This window comes from Humulus lupulus, chromosome 2, assembly GCF_963169125.1.
Source record: "Humulus lupulus chromosome 2, drHumLupu1.1, whole genome shotgun sequence".
Lineage (NCBI taxonomy): Eukaryota > Viridiplantae > Streptophyta > Magnoliopsida > Rosales > Cannabaceae > Humulus > Humulus lupulus.
Genome location: NC_084794.1, coordinates 17,777,578 through 17,787,959, shown reverse-complemented (window position 1 = coordinate 17,787,959; position 10,382 = coordinate 17,777,578). Strand labels below are relative to the sequence as shown.

Sequence of the window (10,382 nt, the reverse complement as noted above, 5' to 3'; positions counted from 1 at the left end):
TTACACTGGCTATCTCATTCAGCCCTTGGTTTATTATTTGGTAGGCTTCCATGGAGCTGGTGCCGACGATGGGCTTTTGACTGTGTTTGTGCTCGGAGAGTTTGTATATTCTCTCCTTGGCTGAATTAACCACGGTGCTGGCCAGAGTGTCTTCGGGTTGAGTGTGGTGTGGCTAGTCGGTAGGCGCTGGAGGAGCAGAGTGCTGGTCGACCGGTGTAGTTGAAGACGACTAATCGAGTGAAGAAGGAGGTGCATTGTTTCCTTTGTTGTAGGTGGCATGGTTTCCTTCGAAATAGCATCTGCTGAAGGACCCTCAGTCTGGGCCTTCTTTGAAGCAGTTTTGTTGCTTTTTCTGTGAACCCTCTTGCTGTCTTTCTTCCTGCTCGAGGGAGTAGTAGCAGTGGTGTAATGATTGAACACGTCTCCAGACGACATATCAACATGTAAGGAAACATTGCGAGCAGTGAGACAATATGTATAGATGGAGCTAAAAAGGAAAGCAAGGAAATTATAAGTAAAGTACTCGCGCTATAACTACTAGTCACTATATTACTTACTGAACTACTGCTACCCTCACTTACTGCCTAGAAGAAATCTGAATCTAAGTTTGGAGTATACTTAAAGTTTCCATCCCTGTCAAATAAGTGACAAAGAATTGGCAAACTATCTAACAATGAGAAGACAGTACCGTTCTCATCTGAAGACTCATCGATGGGTGCAGGGGGTTCAGAAGCTTTCCTTTTTCCCTTTCCCGTAGGGGGGGAGCAACTGCTCGCGGGGTGGTTAAGGGTTCCTTGATTGTCACTCTAATCATCCTCCTCCTTTGAGGTTGCGACACATCTGTGTGCTGCTCGGAAATCTCCTTGCCGGTAGCACTCCCGCCATTGACTCCTTCACATCCTAGTGAAGTGCCAGAAGTTCGACCAGTCTCAGGTTAGCTTCGGTGACCAGCTGCTTGATGCTCTTCTCTACGTCAGTCATGCTGGCCAAGAGTGCTGCTCGGACTTCCATTTCTGGAGTGGGAGCCAGTCGCAGCCATGGACTTGAAATATGCTAAATCTCTAAGGGGAATGCAAGTAAAATACAAGGAAAATAAACGACTAGGAGAGCAAAGATATTACCTCCTTGAGTAAAGGCCAGGTTGTTGGCGACCATGTAGGTAGTAAAAAAGTATTCCAGATGGTACTTCCCCACATGGGATTTGAAGGTGGTATCACTCAAGAAAGTGCGGGTCGTTTCCTGGTGGCAAGGATGAAAAAACCTCGTATTTTCTTAGTTGGGGTTGGATTTGAGGTCGAACAGCTAGTTGACCTCGTGCGTCGTAGGAACAGACCACTTCTTATGACTGTAAAGGATATAGAGTGCGGGGAGCATTCTATACCCATTTAGGGTTATTTGGAAAGGAGCGACCCCAAAATAGCTGGCAACTCCTTGGAAGAAAGGATGGAGAGGCAAGATCGCTCCTCCCTCAATATGATACCTCGACCAGGCGCTGAAGGTGCCTCCAGGCAGGTTTGCCCGTTGGTCTCTGGTCGGTTGAACTAAGGTTACCCCAGGAAGTTTGTACTTCCTCAGATAGTTGGTTATCATCCTAACCAAGATTTGGCTAGGGGGAGCAATGTACCATTCGACATCTGATCGAATGACATTTCAAAGTTGGGCTTGATTTTGGATTTCTGGATTAGGGGTATTTTCATCTCGACCACTGGTCGAAGGAATTTTAGCCCGAGGAGCAAGCTGATTTGAAGGAGGAGTGGATGGTTTCTTTTTCTGGGCTTTGGACTTTACTCGACCCATGTGTTGAGGTGGGGTCGATGGATTGTTTGGGGTGATACAAGAGAAATGGATCTCCGGAATTAGCTGTGACGGTTGTTCCTCATCCTCGAGCAGATGGGCCAGCAGATCGTCGTCGATTGGCCTCTCACCTCCCCACGGATCTTGCATGAAAATCTGCAAACAGAGAAGGGGAGATGAGAATCTATGGCCTAAAACTTGTGTTTAAAAGTTGGAATAACGTTGCTCGTGTATAAAAGTTAAGCTTTTATATGACCAGCAGCATTCTGAAAAAAAAAACACTGCATTTTAAGCGAACAGTTTGGAAAATGGATTAAAAAGCAGAAGTGAAAAGTTTTCTAGGAAAACCTTTTCGACTCTGAAAGGGCTGGAAAATCCAAGTTTTTCTACAAGCTTAGAAATCGAATTTTTACTTCGATCTCACACCCTAAAGTTATAATCTCAACTACCAAACTCATTCTTAACCCCTATAAAGCATTATTTCACTACCCTATCAAACACAGATCAGTGTAATTGTCTACCCTGAAGCAATTTTGTTTTCAAGAACAATCGAGAATGCTCAAAAACTTAGAATACAAAACGAAGATGAAACAGGTGTTGCATGGCATCTCAAATAACTGAAAGGTTCGGAAAACTTACTTGAATAAAAATTGGAGTACGAACACATGCGTCTTGAACGACTGAGCAGAAGTACCTTGGATCAGCGATGAAAGTTTTTGGGTGTGTTTGGCTCTGTTCTTCAGCGTTCTTGAGGAGAAAGTAAAAAGAAAAGGTAAAAAATGATCTTGGGGGATTATTTATATTGATCGTGACACTGTAAAAGAGGTAATCATGGAATTACTTTTTTCAAAGCATGGGGAAACACAATAGCCGTCAGACAATTTTCTGGGAAACCGAAAAGACCTAATTGGACATGATTGGTTACCTTTTTTGAGAAGGCATGGACGGCTCTGACAGATTTTATGGGGCGTACGAAAGGCCGGACACCTAAGTTTATTTTATGCTAGTCGCAGTAAAATAAACTTGGGGGCAAATGTTTACCCAAAAATGGCCTCTGATGACGTGGCAAACTTTCCTTACACGTGTCTGGCACGTGGTGATTTCAGATGAAAAGATCATGCTCGACCATCGACTAGATGTTCCTTACACCATCAGATCTCGTGATTAATTACGACCGGTCTGGTCGCATGCTTTTAGTTATTTCCTTTAAGATACACAATCTTGTAATAATAACTTTGAGATATTTTCCTTTATTTACCTTGATATGCTATCATTAATTGTCATTACGGCCCATTGGCCCATGTAACCCACCTGAACCTATAAATAGTGATGATAGGGCTCAGGGGAGGGGATTGGAGTCTAAAAACCTTAGACATTTTTAGTATTCAGAGAGAAAAATAGAGTGTGATTATCCACCAAAATTGTAACCCTCTCAAAGCCTGTGAAACTCAAGAACCCTAGTTCTTTGATCACGGTTTCGAGGTTCAATATCAATAAGAATGCTAAGTGGACGTAGGTCATTACCATTCATTGGGGCCAAACCACTATAAATCACCTGTGTCATTTCTTTACCATTTGATTCCATTCTTGACTATCATCTCATTTCTTGTTATAATTCTGACTCCGTGTCGTTGGCCAAATCAAGGGTCAACAAAACTATTCTCACACCTGTCTGTCCACACGTACTTAGTCTTCTTTCGCTCAATTTGGTCAATGGTGTGGCTGTCTTGGAGAACCCCTCGATGAACCGCAGATAGTACCCTGCCAATCCCAGAAAGCTTCTAACTTCTGGTACACTACTTGACCTAGGCCATTCTCTCACTACCTCAATTTTTCTTGGGTCAACTAAAATCCCCTCCTTACTGACAATATGACCTAGAAATGTTACTTGCGATAGCCAAAACTCACATTTGCTAAACTTAGCATATAACCTATGCTCTCTCAACCACTGTAATACAAAGCGCAGATGCTGCTCGTGCTCTGTCTCTGACTGAGAGTACACCAGTATGTCGTCAATGAATACGATCACAAACTTGTCCAAATAGTCATTCATCAAATCCATAAAGGCTTTTGGGGCATTGGTTAATCAAAATGACATAACCAGGAATTCATAATGTCCATACCTCGTGCGGAAAGCAGTTTTTGGTATGTTCTCCACTTGAATCTTTAACTGGTGGTAGCCTGACCGAAGGTCAATCTTAAGAACACTATCTTCCATAGTAGCTGGTCTAACAAGTCGTTGATCCTAGGTAGTGGTTACTTGTTCTTAATGGTTAACTTATTCAACTCCCTATAGTCAATACACATCCTTAAGGATCCATCCTTCTTCTTAACGAACAATACTGGAGCACCCCATGGAGAAAAGGTTGGTCTGATGAATCCCAAATCCAAAAACTCTTGCAACTGAATCTTCAGTACCTTTAACTCTATAGGAGCCATTCTATAAGGTGTCTTATATACTGGCTCCGCCCCCGACGTCAACTCTATAACAAACTCGATCTCTCGGTGTGGCAGCAATCCTGGCAAATCTGTGGGGAACTGTTGAGTCTAGTTTATGTCATGGTTAGGTGGTGTTTTAGGTAGTCTTTTATGTTATTTTTATTTCATTTAGTGCAGTTTTACGCTTTTGTTTGTTTGTTTTATAGTTTTAGTGAATAAAAAGGAAGATTTGAATATTTGGAGGAAATTGGTTCAAAAAGAGAAGAAAAATCCAAGTTTCGGTGTTGTTTTCAATAAAGGATGGATCCCGACATGATTTGAAGGCATTGGTGATTTTTTCGGGTTTAAAAAATGAATAAATTGAAGAATTCCTAAAGGGCCGCAGCTTGAGAAATTTGGAGCCGCGGCCAGTCTCTTCACAGAAGCGTTGTTTCGGAGTCTAGACTTAGGCTGCGGCATGGCTTTGGAGGGTTGCGGCTTAGAAGAGAGAATTCCCTGGGAATTAAGGACACGGGCTGCGGAAAGAGGACAGTTGGGTCGTGGCCCTACTTAACGAAAAACGCAGATTTGGGACACGGGCAGCAGCTCTTGATAAGCTGGGTCAAGGCCCAAGTCCTTCAGAAAGAAAAAAAAAAGGGTTATAAACCTAGTTTAATAAAAAGGATGAGACAGTTTTCTTGGTGGCTGAAATTCTTAGAGAATACTTTTGGAGGCTTCTTCACTTGTTTGTCATCCATCTATTTCTTTATGTTTGTTCTTGAATTTCTTGTGTTTAGAATGACAGTCATGAACTAATTTTCTATTTATAGCTGTTAATTGAATCGCTTGAATCCATATTATGAACTAATGCAATTATCTTTCCTTCTTCATCTTCTTTTCAATTCCTTGCAATCTATGCTTATTGATTGATTATTGATTGGCCATCTATAGTCATTATCTCTATCTTTTTTAATCAAAATCTGAGAAGTGCGATTTGAATTTGTTTTGGTTGTTCGGGACGCAATTATAATTTGGAACGAGAGTATCTAGATTAGTTGTGTAACTCTCTTTTGAGTTTTTTTTATTAATGCTGCCTTTGTGATTAAATTTACCATAGAAATATAAGAAATTTTCACTTAAGTTGAGTTTATAATTCATAACATGATTATAAGCTACTTTTGTCAACTCGTTAATTGAAATAGGAAGAAAGAAGAAGAAATTGGTAACTTGTATTAGGGATTAATAGGGAGGATAGTGATGAGATTAAATGCCCTAATTACTCTCTTATTATTTAAATTCAAGATTTTTTCGATACTTATTGTTTTTATTGTGTTCTTAATTATTGTTTCTGCAATTTATATTTTCTTCTACATTATTACAAGAATCAAAGTTTACTTGACCAAATAGAAACAAAATGATTACTTGATTGGTAATTGGTGATTCAGTCCTTGAGGACGATACTTGGTTTTACTAAGATTATTACTAATTTACGATACGTGCACTTGCGTAGCAATACATTTTGCAACAATTTTTTGGCGCCATTGCCGGGGATTGAAAACTATCAATATCAGTCTAATTAATTTTATTTCTAATTTGGTTGTTCTTGTCTTGTTTCTAACCTGTTTTAGCTGCGTTTCTTTGTCAAATTCAGGTAATTTGGTTATATGCGTAGCAGAAGAGGAGCAGATAGTCTTGTTCCTGTTAATCCTGAAATTGAGAAGGTTTGCAAACAAAACAGAAGAACCAAGAGGTTGGCTCGTCAGACTATGGAGATGGCATAGAATGACGGGAATAATGAGGTGCCTGAGGTTGTTCAAAGACAGGCTCCACATCCTGCGGCAAGGAGGCTAAGAGACTATGTACGACCCACTTTTACGGGAGTACAAAATAGTATAAGACCGCCAGTTGTGGAGGCCAATAATTTTGAGATTAAGCCGGCGATCTTGCAAATGGTGCAGTCCACTGTCCAATTTGGTGGTTTGGCTTCTGAAGACCCCCATATGCACTTGGCGAATTTCTTGGAGTTGTGTGATACCTTCAAGTATAATGGAGTGAGCGACGATGCAATCAGGTTTAGGCTCTTCCCATTTTTGCTACGGGAAAGAGCTAAGAGTTGGTTAAACTCCCTTTAATCCAATTCGATAAATACTCGGGAGGAGTTGGCTTAGAAATTCCTTGCCAAGTTCTTTCCTCCATCAAAAGCTGCTAAATTGAGGGGGGAGATTAATAATTTTTATCACCTGGATGGTGAATCTTTGTATGACTCTTGGAAAAGGTTCAAGGAGCTATTGAGAAAATGTCCCCACCACCCACTGATTTTAACACAGCAAAATTTAAAACTAAGGAGGCTGTGAATTTGTTTAAAAAATCAATGGGAAATTTGTTGTTCCGGAAAGGGGGATGGAGTATCAATTTGAACCATACCCGAATGACTCCCCCTATGAGTCAATCAGAACTGAAATTACTCGTCAAAATTGGGGAATAGTTTGTAAGAAAATGCAAGTGGATACTACTAATTACTTTCAACTGTATGAATTTTATGCAAATTTCCCCAGTCAAGATGATGAGCAAAAAGTTTTTGTTCGAGGCAAGGAAGTGCCTTCCGACATTGATTCTTTAAATATGCTCCATCTTCCTACTATTCCTGCCACTGAAGATGAACACTAGCAGTTGGCCCATTTCAGCGAGGTCGATTATGTTGAGGTGGCAGAAACATTGAGCTTGTCGGGGGCTCAATTTCATTATCATGGTGGTGAGCCAAAGCATTTATTTCACTAGCAGTTGAATTGCATTGCCCGTGCTTGGGCTTATTTCATGAATGCTCATTTGTTGCCCAGCACTCATGTATCTTTTATTGATCTGGAACGATGTCTTTTGGTTTACGCTATCATGCAGGCAAAGACAGTGGATGTGGGACGAATAATCAGGTATAACATTCGCAAGATCAGCAAATTCAACACCACTGCTGGCTTGGCACATGGCACGCTCATAACTCAGTTTTGTGAGACTTATGAGGTGTCAGTGCTCACTCCCTCTCATCTCTCAAGATTTCTCCCTCTCTCTCTCTCTCTCTTGTGTTTTAAAGTTAAGGGAAAGAAAAGAGTTGAGTGAAGGTTTAGGCCTATGGAAATTCTACTAGGAGTCTTGAGGAATTGAGACCTCTGTCCAAGAAGTTCAACTTAGGAGCTTGGGGAATTAAGCTGGAAGTGGAGCTAGAAAACAAGGAAAGAAATTCAAGGAGGTTGGCTGAGATAGTGTGAGGTTTCTTCTGGAAAGTTAGGCCACAATTTGAGGTAAAAACCTTGATTTAATCTCTGTGTTTTGCTGAGTAGTTTAGGTTGAATTTGAGCTTTAACCTCTACAATTTCTGAGTTCTTATCCTATTTTTATGGTGTTTGGGTTTGAGAGCTTGAGTATGGGTTTTGGGGATTGGTTGGAGTTTTTGGGAAAAACTTGGTTAGGTTTTGTTGCATTTGATTAGTAGAGTGTAGTTTTATGGTTAATTCTGGGTTTAGAGGTCTTGAGGGATGGATTTTTGGAGCTTCGGCTCGGGAAAATTCGAAGAGAAAACCCAGAATTTCGCATTTCAGGTTGCAGCATTGTAGCGCTAGGTTGGGAGCGTAACAGTGCTAGGTTGTGATTTTTGGGGGCTAGAGTCTCTGACTTTAGCGTTGTAGCATCCAATAGGTAGCGATGTAGTTCTACTCAGCTTCCAGGATTTGGTTTTTGGGTACTTTTTAGGGATTTTTCTCAGGGGCTTGGGGGACGGTTTCACCACTTCGTTTGGTGGAATTAGAGGTCCCGAGAGCACGAGTTTGGTCTCTAGATTGTTCTTTGGAATTTAAACTCATCGAGGTACCATTTATGGATTGTGACTAGGTGTACGCCAAGGCTCGAAACTAAGGAACATGCTTGGAACCATTTCGCCTTCTCCGCTCGGAACTAAAGGTAAGAAAACTACACCTGTTTATGTGGCTATGATTGAGACTAGGGTCCCATATATCTGAATACAATTGTTGTGTCATTATGATATGCCATGAGAGCATAAAATAAATGGCCTAAGAGTGCTAGAATTGATATTTGTGCATAGGACGCGGCCGATCATTGGTAGCTGAGGACTGCTAAATAATCACTGAGCTTGGCTTAAGCGAGCCGGAGTGAGTGGGTTAAACACTAGGCTCAGCCTAAGTGAGCTGGAGACAGTGGGTTAAATAGAGGGTGCAGCCTAAGGGCTTCGACCTTGAATGTTGTATGATGATTTTGATAAACTTTTGATTATGAATGTGTTTACTGTTATTAATATGATACTTGTGGCTTGTTGAATACCTGGATAATAGACTGGTGGTTCCTTGTTTGTCGTCACTAATTTTGTGCCTGTTATGGCCTGCTTAATATCTGATTAATATCTTATGAATCATTTGATGGTCTGGATTTTCTATGCTATGCTATATAGTTTTCTTGCTGGGTCTTGGCTCACGGGTGCTTTGTGGTGCAGGTAAGACAAGGGTTTGATGGTTCAACCATGAGTTGTAGAGCTCTGGGGTGAGGTATACATTGTCAGCTGCTTATCCACCACGGTCGAGGGATTGTACAGGGACAGAAACATAAAATGTGTTTTTCCCATTAAAGTGGCCTTGATTGTATATAACGTTTGGAATTTTGTAAATCTGTTCTTTAAACCCTGTTTTTGGGATCCCATGTACTAAACATTTATTTTAATGAAAATTGTCCATTTATGACCAAATCTTTAACCCTAACTTGTTTATGACTTTAGGATCACATTTTCATTTAAATGACTTGATTAGCAAGTCTTGCAAGATTTTAAACACACGGTGTAACGGTCTTGGTTATCTAGGGCGCTATAGCCTGTGATCTTCTGGGTGCTAGGCCTATTGATCTTTTGGGTGCTAGGCCTGTTGATCTCAGTCTGAACGAGCGTGAGTTTTATCTGTCTTTGGGAGTGTAGGCCGACCACCCTATGGAGGATAGGGTGGGCCGACCACCCGAGGGGTTCTTGGGCATGCTAAGGCCAACCACCCCTAGGGGGTTTTGGCCTGGTCGACTTCTCTATAGGTCCTGGACCTATTTTTTTTTCTCATCAGTCTTTTTTCGATACTTCGTCGTTTTTCCCTGATTTGTGATGCCACGTGCCGTTTTCTCATTCATCATGTCATCTCTGGATTTTTGTGGGAAAAAATTTGTCCCCCAAGTTTATCGTAATGTGATCAACATTACGATAAACTTGATCTGGCCCGAGAAACATATCGTAGCAGTACTTTACTAGCAAATGTTGGGAAACTTATACAGGATATTTATTTATTTTCATGTAGATCTAATTTCAAACAAGTTAATATGAGACAACCTAGAACATGTTTCTAAAATTGAATTCAAAGAGAAATAATGATAAGAATACTTACATTATATGCAGCAGAATGAATGAGTCCTTCCTTCAGTTTCTTTAACCCTTGTATCCTTTTTGTCGTAGAGTATTACCAAGAAACTGAACTGATCTTCAATTTTTTTCACAGTCTTCCAAAGTCTCCTTGGAATCACCTAGACTAGGGTGGGTAATTATCAACACATGAGGTAGATATAGAGAGAAGAAGAGAAAGAATAATGAGGCTTAGAAAAGAACTTATGTTTAGAGAGAATCTAAAACCTATCAGAAACTTGTGTTTCAGAAATCTGTCCAACTTATCTTTTGACTTCTCTCTTAAAATTCCTTTTATAGAGTCAATTAGGTCATTTATTTAATTAAAAATCAATAAAATAATGGCCAATTAACAGCCCTTGGTCAAAATTATCATGGGCTTTAGGCCTGTGAAATTTCTCATTTGATTATAAGCCCATTGGACTTGAAATCAAGGCCTGTATTATTTTCTATTGATTTAATTAATTAAATAATTATTTAAATCCTTTATCAAATTAATTATTTATAATTTAAACTTATTTATTACTTTAGATAAAAATTTATCTTAATTAATAAATCTGCCCTAATTTCTCTTTTATTCTCAAAATTACATAACTTTGTGAAACTATCCAAAATTGACCTAGTCAACTTTGATAATTCTAATTGATAATTAAATCAATTAATTGAGACTATCTAGATGATTTTATCTAAGGTACAGTGGGGACCATGAACCTATGAAATCAAGCTCCAATAAGTTATC

At 40.0% G+C, this 10,382-nt stretch overlaps 1 non-coding gene across 1 annotated transcript; it reads right to left on the bottom strand.

Moving 5' to 3' along the window:
- Positions 1–6,419: 6,419 nt before the first annotated feature.
- Positions 6,420–6,526, bottom strand: LOC133820073 (small nucleolar RNA R71). The gene has a single exon (XR_009886507.1). It is a non-coding gene; the product is annotated as a small nucleolar RNA R71 (small nucleolar RNA).
- Between the last annotated feature and the right edge of the window lie 3,856 nt (positions 6,527–10,382).